The sequence below is a fragment of the Hakea prostrata genome, chromosome 7, assembly GCF_041222555.1.
Source record: "Hakea prostrata isolate BN-2017 chromosome 7, UWA_Hpros_2, whole genome shotgun sequence".
Taxonomy (NCBI): Eukaryota; Viridiplantae; Streptophyta; class Magnoliopsida; order Proteales; family Proteaceae; genus Hakea; species Hakea prostrata.
In genome coordinates this window covers 43,972,367-43,995,683 of record NC_142606.1, presented here as the reverse complement: position 1 = coordinate 43,995,683, position 23,317 = coordinate 43,972,367, and positions in this window count along the sequence as shown.

The window sequence follows — 23,317 nt, the reverse complement described above, 5'->3', positions numbered from 1 at the left end:
TGGACAAGTGTCCCTGAGATATTAATCTCTCAATATCTGCTTTCAGATGACGACAATCATTTGTATAATGACCATAGTCCTTGTGGAATCGGCAATACTTTTCTCGATCCTGCTGCTCTCCAAGCTTCAAAAGAATTTTAGGCGGCCACTTCAAAATATTTTTTCTTTTGATGATATTTCGAATATCAGCCCGAGGAACATTCAATGGAGTATATTCACTTTTACCGGGAGACCTCTGGCGCCAAGCCTGAGATTTTCCAACCCGATCACGGAAATTTTTCTTTGGCTTCTGCTTCTGCTCAGGAGCCTTCAGTTCCTTATTGGAGACTTTATTATCTCCTTGGCGCGCATCTAAAATCTCCATGACTTTGGCATGCTTCTGGCATCTCTATACCAACTCAGCATAAGTTGCAGGCATATCCTGTAGTAATAACTCCAGGAGTTTCCGATTAGTGAGTCCCGTGAATAGAGCAGTTTTGGCTACTTGCTCATCCAAATTTTCTATCTCCATCGTTACTTTGTTGAATCTTTTCAGAAACTCTCTGATTGATTCGTTTTTTCCTTGCCTGACAGTAACAAGGTTTCTTCCGTTTTCTTGACCTGTATCCAACTCTGGAATCGCCCTATGAATTTGCGCGCCAATTCATCAAAGTTTACGATCTTTCCAGAGGGGAGGTTCGAAAACCACTTTTGTGCTGCTCCGGTTAAAGATGAACCAAAAACCCTGCATAAAATTTCATCAGAATTACCTGAAACTGCCATGGTCTGTTGGTAATAGCCAATGTGAGCTGTTGGATCTCCGGAGCCATCGAATGTAGAAAAGGTAGGAAAACGGAAGTTATGGGGAAACTGATATCCCGCAATTGGCTCGGCAAAGGGTGTCTTCCGAATGACTGAGTAAATATCCTCAGTTATCCTTCCCTTAGCCAACTGCCCTAATTTCTGATTGATGTTGGCCAATTCCTGACTAATCTCGGTCGGGTGATCTTCAGCGATATGATCACGACCTCGATTAACACGATCATCACGTGCTATTCGATCATCACGAACAGCCCGTCCTTCCTGAACATTCCGCTCGTCTCGAACTGCTCGATCATCACGAACGGTTCTTCTGACAGTTGGTGAGTGAGTTCTTACCCATGTATCCAACCTTGTATTTGAATCAGTTGTACTCTCTTGCGGTCTGTCGAACCGATCGTCTCGCCTAGGTTGATCGTCAATCCTCCTAGGTCCTTGGTCTCCTTCACGAAAATTCTGACCGATATTCCGGTCTTCAGCCAAACTTTGATCACGTGGCAACGCATGTCTCCCTGAATCGCATTGATTAGGTTCTTGTGGTAAAACCACTCGTCTGGTGAGCATGCGGAGTGCTTGGCTCACCTCCAAGAGTTGAATCTTTACCTGATTCAATTGATCTTGGAATGTATCAGGAGGATTACGTCCTCCCTCACCACCATCTACCTCGATAGGATTTTGGCTTCCCTGGGGAATATCTGGATTATTCGCTCCAGGGATCTGAACACCGGAATCACGCTGTGCAGCGGCTGCTGCAGCTACTGCTGATCTAGTCACCATGGCTTTTCAAATCTTTTCCCACAGACGGCGCCAAATGATGCGTCCAAAATCTGCTCAACCCTTAGATCTCCTCTTGATGACCTAAAAACGGAAAGCGTCAGATGTGGCCCGACCGCGGGGGTCGGGAGTCCACCTCCGAAGGCTAAGTCAGTTGATGAACTTAATCACAAACGGCTCTGCTAGAAGCACAGAGCTAAGGAATAAAGAACTGGGAAAAGTGATCTAGATCGTAAGCCGCTGATAGTTTACGTCTATCAGTATGTATCTGAACTTTATTATAAGTATTAGATTGTTTGTGTTTCAGATCCTCCTCCACCTCGTATGGCAGTGAGGTTTATATAGAGTGTACCTTCGAATCTCCTTCGTTGGATGCATTTGAGCCTTCTTCGGGTAGTCGTTGGATCTTAACAGTTAGATCCGTTGAGCAATAGACTTCTACTAGTTTGGACTAGTAGAGGACTCCTGAGATAACCTTTAGGTTATGCGATGATTATCCCTTCGATAATGATTAGCCGCAGCCGTCAATTCGAGTCTGCCATCATTAGGGTAATTAACCTAATCCATAAGTTGAATTAGGGTGTGCTTGTAGCTGAATAAGTTTTCTTCCTCAGCAAGCCATCTTCTGGATCCGGTTCGCTCGGGAGCGAGTCGGTTCCCTCCGTCTCGACCGGGGTCGAGGGTCGAACCAGGTATGAACCCGGTCTGATCATAATTTCTCCATATCAAGGTGTTACCTATGGTCATGATTGATTCGACCTAAAGGGGCATTACTGGGAAAGGATTCAATCCTAAGTGTAGTGATGGTCTGGGGCAAAAGGAAAGTTTTGATTCAACTACACCCTAAAAGTGTTTGCTGACGCCAACTGTATGTGTTACAGTAGTGAACATTTTAAGGACAAGAAGGTGATCTCTCAGAGGGATCGAGATACCTTTAGTCTGAGGACACTGTGGTATACTAATGCTTATTGATGTGTTTCTTTGAGTGATGTGTCATTCTGGCCTTCTGGGAATGTCTCAAGTTTGGGGCTCACGCGTGCAGGTAAATCACCGGTCGCACAACCCATTTGCCAGTATGACTTGTGGATGTTAGTGTCTGGGACACGAGAGGTCTATGTATCAGGGATACATACCAAAGAGATTAATATATGTATATTTGGGATATACATGTGTATCTGGGACACAAGAGGTCTATGTATCTGGGATACATAGCAGAGAGATCAAATATGTATATCTGGGATATACATGTGTGTTTGGGACACACTATGACAAAGAGATTAACACTTGGCCTTGTGCAAGTGGGAGATGTTGGGATTTAATAATTATTAATTTAATTATATGCCCAAGGGAAAAATTGGAAACTCACTATTAGGGCGGTTACAAAATATAGGGTTATATATTTGTAACCATCGCATCAATGAAGAGGAACGAGATTATTTTTATGTGAGATTTTACAGAAAAGAAGCTCCCTCTCACTCTCTCTCCCTCTCTCCAAAAGGTTCTGTGTGAATTTTCTCCCTTCTCTTGATCTCTGCTTTCTTCCATCACAAATGCATCTGGGTTGTGGAGTTTATTCCCTTTCCTAGAGATTGAGAAATCAAACCGGTGATGGGATTGCGGAGGAACGAGGACGTGGATCCAAATTACTTTCGTTGCAGATTTTATATTATTGGGAAAGCAAATATAGGTAAGGATCTTTACCCCTTCAATTAATCAAATTGAGATATATGGAGTTTAACCTACAAGACACTTTCCTATGGTGGTCTTTGACTCTTTCCCTAGTTGTTGGTTGACATACCTAGGGCTTGTCTAGCAGTGTGTGGCTAGGTTTACCTTGTTATATTAAACCCGATTTGGAAGGGTATTGAGACCGAGCAACCCATGGCAGCAATGGGGATTTGTGGGCACTCAAGACCGATTACCAACCCGTGAGAGGACATGAATCACATTGTGGGGGCCATTCGTTGGTAGGGTTGCAGTAGTAGACTTGGGCTCATGGGTGCTCAAGACCGGTATCCAACCCATGAGTGGAAATGAGAGCTTCCCATTTACTATTTGTGGATGACCAATAGGGTTGATGAGTCTATAGTTTGAGTTGGTTGTAGCCATAGGATACTCTAACTCTAGTGAGAAGGATACCGGAAATGATCGCGAGAGGCGAGGAATGGAAGTATCTAACTTGATATAACTAAGTAGAAGACTTGCATTGGGCTAGGCTTAACCTTGACATGTGCCAATACTCAGACCAATGGTGATGTGAGAAAGAGGTGACCTAAACCCCAGCCAAGGAATGTCCGAGAGGGATGCAGGACCCATTTACCAATCGGAGAACCCAAGATATCGAGATGGTTGAGGCAGAGTGATTTGAGACCTAACCAGAGGAGTATGGTGCTATGACTTAAAGCATGTCTACCAATAGAGACCAGCATACATAGAGTAAGAATCATACCTGCATGTCTGTTTCATATCATATTGCATATTGTATGATTTGCTATCTTGTTTTATTATGTTATTGTGGAATAAGATGCCTTGCTAAATTCTATTGAACTCACTCCTTTTTGCAACATCTTTGTTATACTTATCTACATGTATAGATGATTATGAGGGCCAATACTATGAATCCCAAGTGGATGACTCATACGGTACCCAAGGTACTGGCTACGGTGACTACAACGGTGAAGACTACCAGTACGAGGCTAGAGCTTATCAGGATTAGTCCGACCCTAGCGCTTGTGTGCTAGTGATGGGACATCATCTCTTTTACTTATGGATACAATATTTATAAATTCGAAGAAACATTAGTTTATATCTTGTTTACATCTTTTCTTTTCCTTTCCATTTTGGGAACCGATTGTAATATTTTTTTTAGGATCTACTTTTCCGCTGCTACTGTAGAGTGACTTTCCGCTACACTCTACATTTGATTTATTCTATTGGTATCATTTTTCCGCACTCTGATTATATTGTATATTCTTTTGAATTGTATCTTGATCTCTCAAATAATGTAGTTTAACATTGATTTAGTCTTGTTCTTGATTATATTATTGTAAATGTAGGAGGTTGATTTCCTCGATATTGATCTTTGGGGCTGTGGATCACACACTCGAGTATGCCAGATAGGGTACTAGCTGGGTGGATGTGACATCCGATCTTCGAGGGTTTGTTCCTAATGATTGAACTATGCTTGTCTAGGGTTTCTTTGCTAACCTTGGACCTATCCTCATTCTTTCTCTAGAATTCTTCAAAGTTAATTAAGGTAAGGACGGTTGATTCCCTAACAACCTAAAATGCATGTTTACTTGTATTTGATTCGGATTGCATGACCATGCTAGTGTCTTATATTTTCTTATAATCATATTGCTGCTGTAAGTACTGTAACTACAGTAGGACTTGTTCATGTAATTAAATTATTATTTTGATCATGTATGAATGATTATTTCCCTGTGTATTGGTTTATTAGTTGTGTTGGTGAATAAATGATTTGGGAATGTGATTGCTTAAGTATAATTGGGGAAGGGGGAATGTCCTTTTGACATTTCTGTCCTTGGACATCAGTGGAAGTGGTATGGGATGCTTTTCGATGATGCCCCTTGACTTTTTACCTAATTATTGGTTGACATACTTAGGGCTTGTCTAGCAATGTTTGGCTAGGTTTACCCTGTTATATCAAACCCGATTCTGAAGGGTATTGAGACCGAGTAACTCGTGGTAGCAATGGGGGTTTGTGGGCGCTCAAGACCGGTAACCAACCTATGAGAGGACATGAATCACATTGTGGGGGCCATTCATTGGTAGGGTTGCAGTAGTAGACTTGGGCTCATGGGCACTCAAGACCAGTAACCAACCCGTGAGAGGACATGAGAGCTTCCGGTTTACTATTTGTAGATGACCAATAGGGTTAATGAGTCTGTAGTTCAAGTTGGTTGTAGCCATAGGATACGTTGACTCTAGTGAGAAGGATACCGGAAAGGATCGCGAGAGGCGAGGAATGGAAGTATCTAACTCTGACTTGATATAACTAAGTATAAGACTTGCATTGGGCTAAGTTTAACCTTGACATGCGCCAATACTCAGACCGATGGTGATGTGAGAGAGAGGTGACCTAGACCCCAGCCATGGAATGTCCGAGAGGGATGCAGGACCCAATTACCACCGGAGAACCCAAGATACCGAGATGGTTGAGGGAGAGTGATTTGAGACCTACCTAAAGGAGTATGGTCCTATGACTTAAAGCATGTTTGCCAATAGAGACCAGCATACATAGAGTTAGAATCATACTTGCATGTCTGTTTCATATCATCTTGCATTCGTTATGTTTTGCTATCATGCTTTATTATGTTATTATAGAATGAACTGCCTTGCTATGAAATCCAGCCCAAACCTATCCTGTACACCCTATCTGTTTTGGGTGAAGAAGGGCTTGTTTGAAGTTTGACCTTGAAGTTGGACCTTAAGTACAATATTGTTATCTTTGGAAGGACCAAAGAAGTAAAGTCAGACCTTTCCTTTAGTGTAGATCCGAAGACCCGACATGAAGGAAGAAGACTTTGTGGGCCATCTCAGTAGAAGACATGGTGTTTGACCCGAAACCCATGTATATTGATGATGGTGTTCCCTTATGGAAACCTTACTTGATTCGGAGTTGAACTGCTCATTGAAGAAGGAGAGCCTGGTTGTTGGACCTAAAGTCTATTTGGACATGGTTTGAAGGCTTCCCTCCATGCTAGGTAAGTTGTTTGAAGAGTTGTGAGAAGTCCATCCAAAGTTATTGAGGTTTGGACCATAAATTCCCTGTTTCAGAGTTGCTAACATGGTTAGTCAACTGATAATGGTCAAACTTGGAAATCCTAGTGTTTTTAGGACTTTTAATACAATTTAAAAGGGGGAACTCCATGTTTTTCACTCACAATCAGTTCTATGCCTTTGGAGAACGTGGGAAGAACCCTAGAACCTCTCCTCCAAAGCCTAGGAAGATCCTCAAGTATTCGTCCAAGTTTCTTCGTCGATTCTTCTTCAAAAAGGTTAGTAATTGATTTGTTTCTTCTTTGATCTATTCTCTCTTCTACTCTTCTGATCTTCTGATTATGAGAAAGGTATTACACTACTAGAATGGCCTCTTCTCTGATTCTATTAGTCCTAAAGTGAATCCCCCAATTCACTCTATGATCTTGAAGCCATATGGCGATGATTCTTGAAATTGATTTTACCTGAGACTTTGATTACTCCCTCTTTGTTTTCTACTAATCTTGGTGATTGTGGGAAAGGTTTCACATCAGTGCTACAACCTTTCCTTCTATCCCATGATTGTTATGATGATCCCCTTTTTCCCTTGTCCTTTGTGAACCTACATTGGGTTATTTTTGAGAGTTGATTTTGGGTAACCCTCATGAGAGGTAACCAAATTGGGAAACTCTAATCCTCTTTTAATTTGTTGGATCCTTTCCAATACTTTCTTGATTGTAAATTCTTTGGTTCTCTTTTCCTAGGGTGAATCTTTATTCTCCCTAGTCTTCTCGTGGGATACACGGATTCTAGATGGTAAAACCCTAATTGTATGATTAGAATTTGTTTCCTTTGACTTTATGTGAAACCTTGTTTTCTCTCATTGTTAGACCCTACCCAATACCTTTCTTGATTTTGAAATACTATTCTTTCTTTCTTAGAGTGAATCCCCCAATTCACTCTATGTTCTTGAAGCCATATGGTGATGTTTCTTGTATCTTGATTTTACCTGAGTTCTTGATTACTCCCTCATTATTGTTTTTCTACCAAATTGGTGATTGTGGGAAAGGTCTCACACTAGTGTTACAACCTTTCCTTGGATCCCCATGATTTGTTGGGTGAATCCCTACTTGTATTTTATTTAGATTACATGATCATATTACTGCTGTATTTAGTTTCTTATAATTATATTGCTGCTGTAGTTCTTCAACTACAGTAGTACTTGTTCTTATAATTCAATTGTTATTTCAATTATGAATGATTACTTACTTATGTTGTATTATCAGTTGTGCTTGTGAATGACTGATTGGGAATGTGATTGCTTAGGTTGTGATTTGGGTATGGGGAATGCCCTTTCGGCGTTCCTGCCTTTGGACACCAGTGGAGGTGGTATGGGACATTTTCCTATAGTACCCCTCAGCGCTTTCCCTAATTACTGGTCGACATACCTAGGGCATGTCTAGAAGTGTTTGGCTAGGATGTCCCTGTTATATCAGACCCGATTGAAAGGGAATTGAGTCCAAGCAACCTGTGGTTGCAATGGGGATTTGTGGATACTTAATAGTGGTGTGTAATATCCATGAGGAGGACATGAATCACATTGTGGACAATCAATACCGGTGCGTAATATCCATAAGAGGCCATTTGTTGGTATGGTTGTAGAAGTGGAACATGGGCTTGGAACTCAAGACCGGTGAAATGACTCGTGAGATGAACACAGAACTTCCTGTTAACTTGGTGTAATTGACCAATAGGGTTGATGAGTCTGTAGTCCAAGTTGGTTGTAGCCATAGGATACGCTAACTCTAGGGTGAAGGATACTGGAAAGGATCCCGTGAGGGGAGAAATGGAAGTATCTGGATCTAAGTTGATATAACTAAGTAGAAGACTTGCATTTGGCTAGGCTTAACCTTGACATGCACCAATACTCAGACCAAACGATGATGTGAGAGAGCGTGGACTTAAACCCCAGCCAAGGTTGTCCGAGAAGGTTTCATTACCCATTACCAACCGGAGAACCCAAGATACCGTGATGGTTGAGGGAGAGTGATTTAGACCTTTACCCAGAGGAGTATGGTGCTATGACTTAAAGCATGTCTGCCAATAGAGACTAGCATACATAGAGTTAGAAGCATATCTGCATTGTCTGTTTCATATCATATTGCATTCGGTATGATTTGCTATCATGTGTTATTATGGATTGAACTGCCTTGCTAAGTTCTTTTGAACTCACTCCTTTTTGCAACCTCTTTTGTTAGACTTTCCTGCAAGTACTACTATTGTTGATTATGATGGTCAATACTATGAAGACCGGGTTGATGATTCTTATGGTATTCAAGGTACTGGCTATGGTGACTACGTTGGTGAAGACTACCAGTACGAGATTGATACTTACCAGGAGTAGTTTGACTCTTGCACCTGTGTACCAGTGATGGGACATCGTCTTATTTTCTTTTTGATCTTTATTAGATTTGTTGAGACCTTAGTAGTTTGTTTTCCCTTTTATTTTGGGAACCGGTTGTAATCTATCTTTTTGATCTACTTTTCCGCTACTATTTTACTGCCTCACTCTACATTTTGATTTATTCTATTGGTATCATTTTCCGCACTCTGATTGTATTCTTGAACCTTAATTTGATCTTTTGATTAATAAAGTTAACATTTGATTTAATCTTGTTCTTGATTATATTATTGTGAATGTGGGAGGATGATTTCCTCGAATACTGGATCTTCGGGACTGTGGATCACACACTCGGGTATTCCAAATAGGGTACCGGCTGGGTGGATGTGAGACTTGCCGAGTTCTTTCGAACTCACTCCTTTTTGCAAACATCTTTGTTAGATCTATCTGCAGGTGTTGATGATTATGAGGGACCAACATATGAGTTTGCCCAGGATGACTCATACTACACCCAAGGTGTAACAACCCCCATAGTTCTAACTTAGATTGCGTATTTTTCAAATCCCGCCCTAAATTCACCAAGGGGGTACCCTATCTAGATTACCCGAGGGAGTGAATTACGGTCCCACCGATCAAGTTTAGGAACGATCATAGTCACTTAGCACAATAATATAATCAAAAGCAAGAACAATTCTTTTCATTCATATAATTTAATAATAAAAGTCAAGAAAGGATCTCAGGAGGATCACAAAGGACATCAGAGTGTGGAAAAGATACCAATAAAATAAATGATCAACATGCGGAAATGAGGTGGAAACTCCCTCTACAACATTAGCGGAAGGTAGATCGAATAAAATTAAGGGTTACAACCGGTTCCCAAAATGACAAGGGAACGAACTAAACTACGGTCCTGACAAATCAAATAAAAATGTTAAAAAGGGAATGAGGCGATATCCCATCCCTAACACATAAGTACAAAACTTTTACTCTAGATAAGTCTCAATCTCGGACTATTAGTCTTTATCAACTTGTACACCGTGACCAGTGGGGTACGAGTCATCAACTTGGTCTTCAAAGTGTTGATTGTCAAAGTCAACAGTAGTAGTACCTGCAATAGAGTCTAACAAAAGATGTTGCAACAAGGAGTGAGTTCAAAAGAACTCAGCAAGGCAGTTATTCCATAAAACATAAACCATATGATACAAAACATAACATGATGCAAGATGATATAAGACATACAATGCAAGTATGAAACTAACTCTATGTATGCTAGTCTCTATGGTAGACATGCTTTAAGTCATAGCACCATACTTCTTTAGATAAGTCTCAGTCACTCAATCACCAGGGGGAATTGGGTCCTGCATCCCTCTCGGACAAATCCATGGTTGGGGTTTCGGTCACCACTCGCTCACATCACCATTTGGTCTAGGTATTGGCGCATGTCACGGTAAAGCCTAGCCCAATGCAAGTCATCTACTTAGTCATATCATGTCAGATCTAGATACGTCCATTCCTCCCATCTCGGGATTCTTTCCGGTATCCTTCACACTAGAGTCACGGATATTACCCACCAAACTCATCAACCCTATTGGTCATCCACAAATAGTAGACAGGAAGCTCTCACGTCCTCTCACGGATATGACTCACTAATCGTCGAGCGCCCGTGAGCCCAAGTCTAGCCATTTGCAACCCTACCAATAAATGGCCCCTTTCGGGTATCCGTAGCATGGTTTATGTCCTCTCCCGGGTTGGTTACCGATCTTGAGCGCCCATCAAACCATACACTACCACGGGTCGTTCGGTCTCAATGCCCTTCCAATTCGGGTCTGATATGACAGGGACATCCTAGCCAAACAACTAGACAATCCTATGAATGTCATCCAATAACCCGGGAAAGTGTCGATAAGCATCTTCGGAGAACATCCCATACTATTCCCTTCGATGCCCAAGGACAGAAGCGTAAATAGGAAACTCCCCAATCCCAAGTTATACCTAAGCAATCACATACTCAAGTCCATCATATCGTATACAGTTGATACATCATCATGATAGAAGTTAAATCATAACATCGAAATGATCCATCATATATACAAGTAGCAAGAATAATAAATCATTATGACAAGAGTATATGAAATCACAATACTACTGTTTTAAAACATGTATAGCAGTCCTATGACCTTCAAAAGCAATTAAGAGGTTATGTTCGCTAAGTTATGAGCATCAAGACATAAGTATATAACCTATGTATTTATGGCAATAACCATCCTTACCTTAAGTTGCGATGATGATAATCCAACAATCTCAAAAGAATGATCCAAAGATGGTAATAAGACCCTAGACAAACATAAATGAAAGGTTAGAAAAGAAATCGGGAAAATTGGAGGTCGAACGGGTCAAAAAGGAGCAAGGTTGCTGTCAGTAGCATGTTTGGTCGATGGTCTTTGGTTGATGGCATCGACCAAAATTGTCTTCGGGGCTGCATAATGGGTTTTGGGTATTTTGGTCTGAAATTGGTCTTCCGGGGTTCGGATCAATCCGAAACTTGGAGGGATGATTAATAACAATGTAAGAACACTACCTAGAAAGTATTATCACAATCCAATGGTCCAAATGAAAAACCCCAAATTGAGGTCCTATGTTCTAAAGACAAGAATCCTAGCATTCATGAGAAATCAATGTAATTGAAAGGGAAGCTAGAGAATTAGTTGGGGAATGGGTTAGGAACAAGATTACAATCATTTGCAAGCCAGAGATTAGAATAATCATACTCCACATCTCAGTCTAGTATAAGAAATCAAGTTGTTAAACAAAGAATCATGGTAATGCATATGCAAGGATGAAGAGGCAAGTGAGGCATAGCAAGAATGAAGGAAAAGCAAGTATAAATGGGAAGAGACATTCATGGCAAGGTGTTTGCAAGGTCGCAGCACCTTGGCCATGGTATCATCAGTAAAAAGAAGAAGAGAAGTGATTAGAATAGAGAGAAAGAGAGAGAATCATACCTTAGAAGATGATAGTTGGAGAAGAGGGACAATGATTCTTGTAGAAGATCATCACCCAAGCCAAGGAGGAGCCTAAGAGGAGCCTTCCCACGTTCTCAGGTGTTGAAATGAGTAAAATATGGTTCTAGGTTCGAGGTTTCACTTAAATAGAGGAAGGAATATCCAGAAGCATCTTTTTTCTCGAATCTGGGCAACTTTGGTCGATGCTCTTTGGTTGATGGCATCGACGACCAAAACAGGTTTCAGCAGAAAATCCAGAAATAGTTCAGCAACTTCGGACAAGGATTCAGAGGGCTATACGGGGTCAAATTGAGTGAGGTTTTATCCTAAAAGTCAATCAAGAAGTCTAGTTTCCAGAAATACCTTCGGATCAATCATGGGAGTTTATTAGGTCCACCAAATAAGCTCACCTTCTTCGATTTGCAAGCAGGATTTGCCAGACATAGTTCAGCAACTTCGGACAGGGATTTGGAGGGCTATATGGGGTCAAATTGAGTGAGGTTTTCTCCTACAAGTCCATCAAGAAGTCTAGTTTTGGGAAATATCTTCAGATTGAGTACAGGAGTTTATTAGGTATTTCAACTAATTCACCCCTCTTCGGTGCGCAGATTCAAAACTAACACTGACAATGCTCTCAAGTGAGGGGCATCATCGTCAATGTCCATGGGCTTGGGCTCTGACACCAAATCATCAACCAAAAGGGGTCCACAAGTCTCTTTTCCCCCCCACTTCAGGTCTTTGGACCTATAAACATAATAGATTCTGGGCCGGGTCAAGGTTAGGATAAGGCCGGACATTACAGATCTACCCTAAAGAAAGGTCTGGCATGACTTCCTAAGGCTTTCAAAGATAATAACATTGAAATCAAGGTCCAACTTTAAGGTCTAACATCAAACGAGTCTTTCTTCACCCAAAACAAATAGGGTGTCCTGGCTAGGTTTGGGCCGAATTTTACATTCTCCCCCCTTAAAATAATTTTGTCCTCAAAATTGAGAGACTACTAGGCTTTCAAAAGAGATGGAGATACGTCGCTTTTACCTTGATTTTCTTCTCCCAAAATCTACAGAAAATAAATAACAATAAGTCTTTTGTAAGAAAACAAGGAATAAATCTAACATGCCTTGAAATCAAATCGAAAGTATGATCATGGCTTCATGAAGACTTCACAAGGATCATGGTAAAGATCAATATGAAGATCATAAAACCTTAATAATGACAGGAGATTGTAGAAGAGATGGTTGCAAGGATGCAGCATCTTCTTCTAAATCTCAATCACAAAGAATAAAACATAGTAAGAGTAGATCAATACAACACAAGAGAGATTACTAACCTTTGATTGAGGAACAGGAGATGAAAAGCTTGAAGTCTTGAAACAATTAGAAGGAATAACAAATCATGAAGATCACACTTGATTTCTCTTTGAAATCATCATGTGGAGAGTTCACAAGGTTATAGGGTGTATGGAGATCCACTCTAGAACAGTAGGGATAGCAGGATCAGTCATGGGAATGACTTAAGATCACCCTCCTATCAAAGGGAATAGAAGGCACAAGAAGAAATAGTAGAGAGGAAAGATCAACTTCGGGGTAAACTTGTAAAATCCAGCTTTTACCTAACCTTGAACCAACCCGGTCATTGTTGTGTTTGTAGGTCCGAAGACCCAAAGTGGTGGTAGAAGGGACTTATGGACCCTGCTAGTTGATGACGTGGTGTCGGAACTCCAGTATATGGACATTGATGATGCTGCTCCTTCCTTGAGCACATTATTAGTGTTAAGTTAGAATCTGCACATTGATGAAGAGTGAGACAGTTGAGATATCAAACGGACTCCTGTGCATAATCCGAAGGTACTCCCTAAAACTAGACCTCTTGAGTGAACTGTAGGAGAAAACCCCATGCAATTTGACCCTGTATAGCCCTCCAAGTCCACACCTAAAGTTGCTAAACTATTCTGTAAAATTCTGCAGAAACATGTATTGGTCGATACTATTGGTCGATACTATCGACCAAATGTATCGACCAACAGGTTTGCTGAACATAGGTTTAAAGATTCTCTGGAATATTCTTTTCTATTTATTTATTCCTCGAGACTGGAGCCCTATTCCAGCGTTTTCAACATCTGAGAACGTGGGAGAGCCTTCAAGAACTTCTCCTTGGTAATGGTGAAGCATCTACTCCATTAATCATTGCCAACCACTCATTTCCACTTTCTTGTTCCACTCTCAAGGTATGACTCTCTCTCCTAATCACTTTCTCACTCATCTTTTCTCTATTTTACTGTTGGGACCATGGCCAAGGTGCTGCAACCTTGCAAACACCTTGCCGTGAGCCTTCTATACTTCATACATTGATGTTTTTACCGGTATGACTATGATTTATTCACCTCATGATCATTAACTACACATTTCCATGATTTATTGCTCACCAACTTGCTTTATTTACCAAAACTGAGATGAAGCCTATGATTAACCTAATCTACACCTTGCATATGAGTTCAATGTTGCTTCTAAGTAATTCCCTACCTAATCCCCTATGTTTTCCCCAATTTGCATTAAGATATAGCCAATGCCATGTTTAACAACTCTTGACCTTGATAAATCAATTTGGGGATTTCTAAATGGACCATTGGATTATGTTAAATTATTGATAATTAGTGTCCCTATGTTGTGCTTAGACTATTCCCCAAGTTTCGTATTGATCCGAGACCCGGAAGACCAAATCTGGATCAAAACCCAAAAAGCCAGCTTGCTGTCCGAAATCCTTTTGGTCGATGCTTGTTGGTCGATACTATCGACCAAATGTATCAACCAACAGAGTTGTTGTCAGCAACTTTTTCCTAGTTTTGATTCGTTCGATCTTCGATTGTTTTGATTTCTTCTCTAACCTTTCATATATGCTTGTTTAGGGTTTTAAGACTATTTGGGCCACTTACTTGTGATCTTGGAACATTCTCTTCTCCAATTCAAGGTAAGGACGGTTATTGCCATATAACATAGACTGTATGACTTGTACACTATTGTTGGTAACATAGTAGACTTAACTCATTAGTTGATTTTAGACATCATATGACTACTGTAGTTACCTTATGACAGTAGCACCATGCTTAATTACTTGGTTTATCATGTTTACTTATTCTTGTCATTTTTTATACACTGTATTATGAGATGTTATGACGTGTTTTCAATATGATAATGTATTGTTGATATGTAATGAATGGAAATAAGCATGTGATTGCTTAGGTATGATTTGGGATTGGGGAGTGCCCTACTGGTACTTCTGTCCTTGGACATCGGAGGGGATAGTATGGGATGTTCTCTGAAGATGCCCATCAACGCTTTCCTGGATCATTGGATGACATACATAGGACTTGTCTAGATGTATGGCTAGGATGTCCCTGTCATATCAGACCCGAATCGGAAGGGCATTGAGACCGAATGATCCGTGGTAGTAGTGTGGATTTGTGGGCACTCAAGACCGGTACCCACTCCGTGAGAGGACATAAATTGCATTGCGGATACCCGAAAGGGGCCATTTATTGGTAGGGTTGCAAATGGCTAGACTTGGGCTCATGGGCGCTCAAGACCGGTGAAATGATCCGTGAGGGGACGTGAGAGCTTCTCGTCTACTATTTTTCGATGACAATAGGGTTGATGAGTCCGGTGAGTAATATCCGTGACTCTAGTGTGAAGGATACCGGAAAGGATCCCAAGAGGGGAGGAAAGGACGTATCTGGAACTGACTAGATATGACTAAGTAGATGACTTGCATTAGGCTAGGCTTTACCTTGACATGCGCCAATACTTAGACCAAATGGTGATGTGAGAGAGTGGTGACCGAAACCCCCAACCATGGATTTGTCCGAGAGGGATGTAGGACCCAATTTCCCCCCGGTGATGAGTGACTGAGACTACCTAAAGGAGTATGGTGCTATGACTTAAAGCATGTCTACCATAGATGACCAGCATACTTAGAGTAGAATCATATTGCATTATATGTCTCATAGCATCTGCATCATTTTATGATTATCTTGTGGTTTATGTTTTGTGGGATAACTACCTTGCTAAGTTCTTTTGAACTCATTCCTTTTCTGTTGCAATATTTTGCTAGGCTACTCTGCAGGTGATTATTCTGATGGTACGTTCCCTGAGGTAGACCCAGATACCTCATACTACTATCTGGAGGCTAGCTACAATGAGGACTTCGGTGACGGTACCGAAGTAGATCCTCCGGCGTATTAGGGTTAGCCCTGGAGTAGTATGGGAACAGCCATGTTGGATCTCCATGGTCTTCGCTTTTGAAGAAGATTTATTTATTGTGGAGGAGACTTATATGTAGCTCCCCCCCCCCCTTTTTGTGACAATTAAACTTGGAAGAATTGTAATAACTTTGACTTATTTTCATAACTTGAGACTTGTACTTATTTAATTTTGACCTCACTTCCGCCTAACTGAAGGAGTGGATTCCGCCAAAAGATTTGGGACCAAAAGCGGTTAGCGGTGATTCCACTGCCTTCTTAATGACTATGGATCACATCCCGGGTATGCTAGATAGGGTACCGGCTGGGTGGATGTGACAAAACTTCTACCAAACAAAACTAGGCAACTCATACGACATAAAATAAATCGAATAGTGCATATGGTATGTATGCATTTGGCACAATAGCAAGGTTAGGATTAGGTGGGATTTCACAGTATTACAGGTCCGATAACCCAAAGGTCAAGCCAGAATAAGTTGTGGAGTATCCAGAATTAAGTCCATGATCCATATCATGAGTCCATGGATCTAGATTCTCTTGATGAAGAACCTGCCTTGCTGGGAAATTGGATCCCTAGTAGTAGTCAAGAGGTGTTTGAAGATGTTTGGAATGAAGGTATGACCTCCCCCCATGTGTTGTTTAGGGTTAGGTTGGAGTTGGGGATCAACCCCTTGAGCAGAGCACCCATGAACTGAAAAGTACTAGGGGGCAATTGCTTAAGGCGGTTGATTGGGCCAATGAACCACCCCAAGCGACCGCCATGGTCTGGTTGTGGGAAATTGCCCTAATTTGCCCCCTGTTCTCTATAAATAGAAAACTCCAACCTTTTAACCCATTATTATATTCAGGATTGCTGCTATGGACAGTTAGGAGGTAAAAGACACATGCTGGAAGGTGAGAGAAGTGTGGATTGCGAATTGCATCCATTCTCTTGTCTGTTTTGCGAATCTGATTGAGGTAAGTGAATCTCCATTCACTCCATTCTCTTCCCTCAGCTTTTGGAATGGATTAAATCCATCTCCTTTATGTTTGTGGTGACCTAATTGTGATTGGTTCTATTCTTAATCTATGATTTTGAGAAGATCCTGTCCGAAAACAAATCCCTACATTCGAATAAAGGATGGATCTAATCAAGGGAGATGAATTGAGTTATGGATCTCTTTATTAATTTTAGGTTACTAATTTGCACCTTTGTTATAGTCTTATTAAGATTGAAATTCAGACTAAAATCATCTCGAAATCGGATTGAAATTAGATGGTTGGAAGTCAGAATTTCAGATCTTATAGACTGTTTGTAACAGGGGCAGTCGCTTGACCCAACCGACCGGCTGGGCCACAGTGGCTATGTGAGATTTGTTTTTGCTTTGATTTGACTCATGTCCTTAATATGTTCTTGTAACCATATGCATAGGTGTTCTCTGAGTTTACTGGAAGTCTTATGATTGAGGTTTGATTGCGTTCTAGTAAGCTTTTACATAATTATAGGTAATGACACACTTTCTTGTTTATATGCAATGACATGCTATATGATGAATCAGTTGTTTCTTACATTGTTCATTAATCATGTAAGTTGCTGTAGTTGTATAAGTCATTGCTATATTGTGGAATACCTGTTGTATGTGATGTTTCAATATACTTTATCACTTTATGATATTGAATGATTGATTATGGTATAATGTTGGATGATGTGATGTAGTTGTGATGGAAGGGTATCCACTTGGGTATCCATTGCTTGGGATATTAGAGGGCTGTGGTATGGGACACATGCTCACTGATGCCCCATCACTATTATGACTGCTGGATGGCATACCTAGGGTGTCTAGATTGCAAAGCTAGGTACCTTACATGTTGCTACCCTTTTGGTAGGGGAATTAAAGCTGAATGACCTGTGATAATGGTGATGTGACTCTATTTCATCCTACAGCGGTAACCAGTCCGTGTGGAGATTCAATGGTCCACTATTGATCATACAATGGTAGGGTTGCATATGTTAGAGTTTGGGATCATGTAGCTCCGGAAGTCTCTGGAGAAGGTTATGACCAGTGGGCCAGCTAGCACACAAGTTTGGACTGCTCTGATGGCTCCTATTGACGGCAGCTGGCATCATCTTGTTCGTCGATGGGATCGTGAGCTTGATGCTGACCTGAAGCTACAAGAGCACAACCCAAAAGTGAAGAAGATGAAGATCGAAGAAGAAGAGGAGCCGATGGAAGATGTTGATTAGATTTCTCTTTTCTTTTAGACTTTTCCTTTTACTTTTATTAGCTTAGAGCTTTGCTTTAGATTTCAATCTACCTTCCACATATGTTTGTGGGGTATATTTCCGCTAAACTCTACAGTTGTCTTTGATGGATATCTTATTGTTCCGCACTCTGATATTCCTTTGTGGTCCTTTTGAGATCCTTTCTTGACTTTTATTAATAAACTACTTGAATATTATGGATTGTTCTTGCTTTTGATTATGTTATTGTGTTAAATGGATATGATCGTTCCTAAACTTGATCTTCGGGGTTGTGGATCACACACTTGGGTATTCCAGATAGGGTACCGGCTGGGTGGATGTGACATCAATTCCCTTCCGATCGGGTCTGATATACTAGGGACATCCTAGCCAAACACTTCTAGACATGCCCTAGTTATGTCAACTAGTAATTAGGGAAAGCGCCAAGGGGCACCATCGGAATGCATCCCATACCACCTCCACTGGTGTCCAATGATAGAAACACCAGAAGGGCATTCCCCATTCCCCAATCACAACCTAGGCAATCACATTCCCAAATCAGTCACAATCAGAACTGATAATACAAACATATGTACGTAATCATTCATATAAGATAAAAATAATAATTGAATCATATGAACAAGTACAACTGTAGTTGAAGAAACTACAGCAACATTACAATTATAAGAAGATTAATACAATAGTAGAAGATCATGTAATCCAATCCAATTACAAGTAGACATGTATATTAGGTTATTAGGGATCAACTGTCCTTACCTTAAACAAACTTCAAAAGAAGTAAACCTAATATGCTTTGAAATAAAAAACAATTAGAAGGGTTAACAATTCATGAAGATCACACTTGATTTCCCTTCGAAATCATCATGTGGAAAATTCACAAGGTTATAGAGTGTATGGAGATCCACTCTAGAACAGTAGGGATAGAAGGATCAGTCATGGGAATGACTTAAGATCACCATCCTATCAAAGGGAATAGAAGGCACTAGAATAAATAGGAGATCAAGTGCAGATGGTAGTGAATACCAACCTGAATGAAGAGGATTCTCCGAAAAAGCTTGAGAATCCGCAAAGGATCTTCCACAACACCAAGGAGAGGACTTGAGAGAGGCTTCCTACATTCTCCAGAGGTTCTAGAATCAATAGTGGGTGAAAAACACGTTGTCCATTTAAATAGTACAATAAAAACCCTAAAATCAAAGGATTGACAAAACAACCCTTGACACTGCGGGTCAATTGGCTGGGTCGATTGGCCAGTCGACCCAGGCTGTCAGGAAGCCCAGATCAGGGATTTGAAGCTCCAAACTTCAAGATTTTCAATGGGGCTTCTCCCAACTCAACAAGTGACTCACCTAGTATAGAGTGATCCCTTCAAACCATGTTTAACTAGGCTTCAAGTCCATTAACCAAGCTCTTCTTCTTCAAGATGCAGCTTCTTCTCCAAATCTGACAAGGTTTTCAAGATGGGACTCCATGATCAATTTCAATGGGTTCTAGGTCAAACACAATGTCTTCCATTGAGATGGCCCCACAGTTGCCTTCTTCCTTCACTTCGGGTCTTCGAACCTACAAACAAATGGGTTTCCGAGTTAGGGTTTGGGCTGGATTTCACATCGAAAGTCAACCGGATCAAGATAGACCAATAATTCAACTACTGTCAGCTTGGGCAGGTTGGTTGGGTCGCTTGGGCAATCGACCCAAGGTACAGGTACGAAAGAAACCTAAATTTTTTATCTGAAACTCAACTTTCGGGATTTAAAACACTCCAAAATTGTAAGGGAAACTCTAGAATAGTAGTCTAAGACTATCTTGCATAGATTAGGCATCAACAATAATCAAAATGATAGAATTGTAAATTAATCAAAAACTAGGTTTTTAGAGAAAACAATCCGTGAATTCTACAGAGAGGCTAGAGAGAATTAGAATTCACTCTAGAAGAATAATAACAGTAGATCATAGTTAGAAACTAACATAGGAATGAATCTAACATACTTTAGAAATCAAAACAATAGAATGATCACACATCCATGAAGATTTCACAAGATCTCTTCCTTAGATCAAGTTGTGTAGATCATAGAAGCATTGGAGTGAATGGAGATTCACTCACAACTATAGAGATTGAAGAAGAGGTCTTTGCAATGATACAAAACCATCCTCAAAATCACAGAGATGAGAAGAAATCAATTGAAGAGATGATCAATTGAATAGTATGAGTGATTACTAACCTTAATGAAGAAGATTCGCTAAAGTACTTGAGAATTCGCAAAGGATCTTCCACAACTCGAAAGAAAAGGCTTAAGAGAGGCTTCCCACATTCTCCAAAGGCTTTAGAAACAAGTGGGGCTGAAAACCACGTAGTCCCATTAAATAGAGCATCAAAACCCTAAAAATCAGAAATTCACAATTAAGCCCCTGTCACTGTGGGTCAATTGGCTAGTCGGCCCAGGCTGACAGCATGCCCAGATCAGGGAATTGAAGCTCTAAACCTCAAAATTTTCAATGGGGCTTCTCCCAAGTCAACAAGCAAATCACCTAGCATTGAGGGACCCTTCAATCCATGTCCAAACAGGCCTTAAGTCCAATCAAGCAAGCTCTTCTTCTTCAAGATGCAATTTCTTCTCCAAGTCTAACAAGGTTTCCAATTGTGGGACTCCATCATCAATCTCCATGGGTTCTGGATCAAACACCATACAAACAAATGGGTTTTCAGATTAGGATTAGGGTTGGATTTCACATTTGTGTTATCACTGTTCTTTTGATCCATCTACCAAGTCCGTCAACGTCCAAGTTAGATCTTGTTCTCCTAACTTGGCATCATCACCATCTACTTCCATTGGTTCAGAGTTTGATCCAATGGTTTCAATTTGGATGGCCCATAGTTACCTTCTTCCTGCACTCCGGGCTTTCGAACCTACAATACAGATTTCTGGATTAGGGTTTTGAGGGATTTCACATTATTAGTTGAGGTGGGGGGAAGTGTTGCCATGGATTTGCTATTATTGATGCAATTACAAAAAGGATGTTGATGTTTAATGGAGTTCCAGCCACTCCAGGGTAGGCAAATAGAGATGTAATTGGAGTCTCTTCTACTTAACCCTTTAAATTGAATATTCAGACTTTACAGAAAACGATGATTAGTCAAGTCTAGTTGTCTTTTTTGTTCTTTGAAAACTTTGATTGTCGTTGGTATGCGTGTGATTTGCTTTTTTTTGTCTTTATTGAACCCAAGGAGTTTGTTTGTAAATTTGAAAAAATTAAGTGAGGTTTGATAAAATAAAATAAAAATGTATGTTTTCCCTCACCTCATGGGCAAAATGGTCATTTAATTTTCAAAGTTAACAAAAAAGCAACAGTGGGCAACATGTAATTTTTCAAAAAGTATAAATTGGGCAATTTGAAATACTTTCCATTTAAGTGGGAAGTCAAGATTTTCAACCCAACTTAAGTGGACACCCTGAAAAAGACTTTCTTTATTATTATTAATAATTTAAGGAAAAATTAAAAATTGCACACTTTAGTGGGGCTTAAACTCTAGGTTGCGTGCTTTAGTGCTCCAAATACAGATTGCACGCTTTAGTAATTACAAGTTTCTCTGTCACATCCACCCAGCCGGTATCCTATCTGGCATACCCGGAATGTGATCCACAGCCCGAAGATCCAGATCGAGTGGCCATGCCTCCCACATACACGATAACATAATCATGAACAATATAATCAATGTTTAAAGTAAGCAATAAACAGATCAAATGAATAATAAAAGATAATCAATCAGAGTGCGGAAATATCAAGTATCAACTTCTCATAAAAGTAATCTCAAGGGGAAAGAGTGATCAGAAGTCACCCAGTCAAAATAGCGGAAAAGTGGTTATTCAAACTTAATTACAAACAGTATTAAGAGTAATTCCATCAGAGTTAAAGACAATATATCCATAAGTTTTACAGCCATCCAGGGAAATGGGGAACTACGCAAAGGTTTCTTCTATCCTAATGAATGTTTCTTCGTAAGTGTGGATAAAGTGAACCCAGCGTGGCCGCTCCCTCACCATGGTGGGGCTAACCCTGGTACGAACCTGTTGGTTATACTCCAAATATTTTCAAATCTATAATTGATAAGGGAAAGATTCCTTACCTGGATTCGCTTTCCCTTTTATGAAGTATTCGCAACGGAAGTAAATCTGGATCCATGTTCTTGTTCCACCACCAAATCTCTACCGGGATGATTCCACAATCACAAGGAAAGGGAAATATTTCTACAACCCAAATGCCATGTGGAAAGAAGATGGAATAATGATCTAAGGCAAAGGAAGGAAACCTCCACTAGGTTTCCCTTCCTGCGTTTCTTGGAGAGAGGGAGAGAGAGATGGGAGCCGCATCCTTTTCAGGGAAAACTTACGTAATGTAAACAGACTCACTTATGCGGCGGTTACAAAAATATATAACCCTGTTTTGTAACCACCCTAATAGTGAGTTTCCAAATTTGCCCTTGGGCATTTAATTTATTAATTATATTAATAAATTCCAACAGCTCCCACTTGCACAAAGGCAAGTGTTAATCTTTCAATGTGTCCCAGACACACATGTATATCCCAGATATACACATTCAATCTCTCTGCTATGTATCCTAGATACATAGACCTCTTGTGTCCCAGACACACATGTATATCCGAGATATACATATTCAATCTCTCTGCTATGTATCCCAGATACATAGACCTCTTATGTCCCAGACACACATGTATATCCCAAATATACATATATATTGATCTCTTCACTATGTATCCCAGATAAATAGACCACCTGTGTCCCATACACTAATATCCACAAGTCATACTAGCAAAATGGGTTGTGCAACTGGTGATATACCTGCACGCGTGAGCCCCAAACTACAAACCTTCCTAGAAGGCCAGAATGGCACATCACTCAAAGAAATATATCAAATAAGCATTAGTATAACATAGTGTTCTAGATTTATTCAAACTCACCAGACTGAAGGTATCTCGATCCCTTTGAGAGATCACCTTCTTGTCCTTAAAATGTTCACTATTGTAACACATACAGTTGGCGCCAGCAAACACTTTTAGGGTGCAGTTGAATCAAACCTTTCCTTTCGCCCCAGACCATCACTA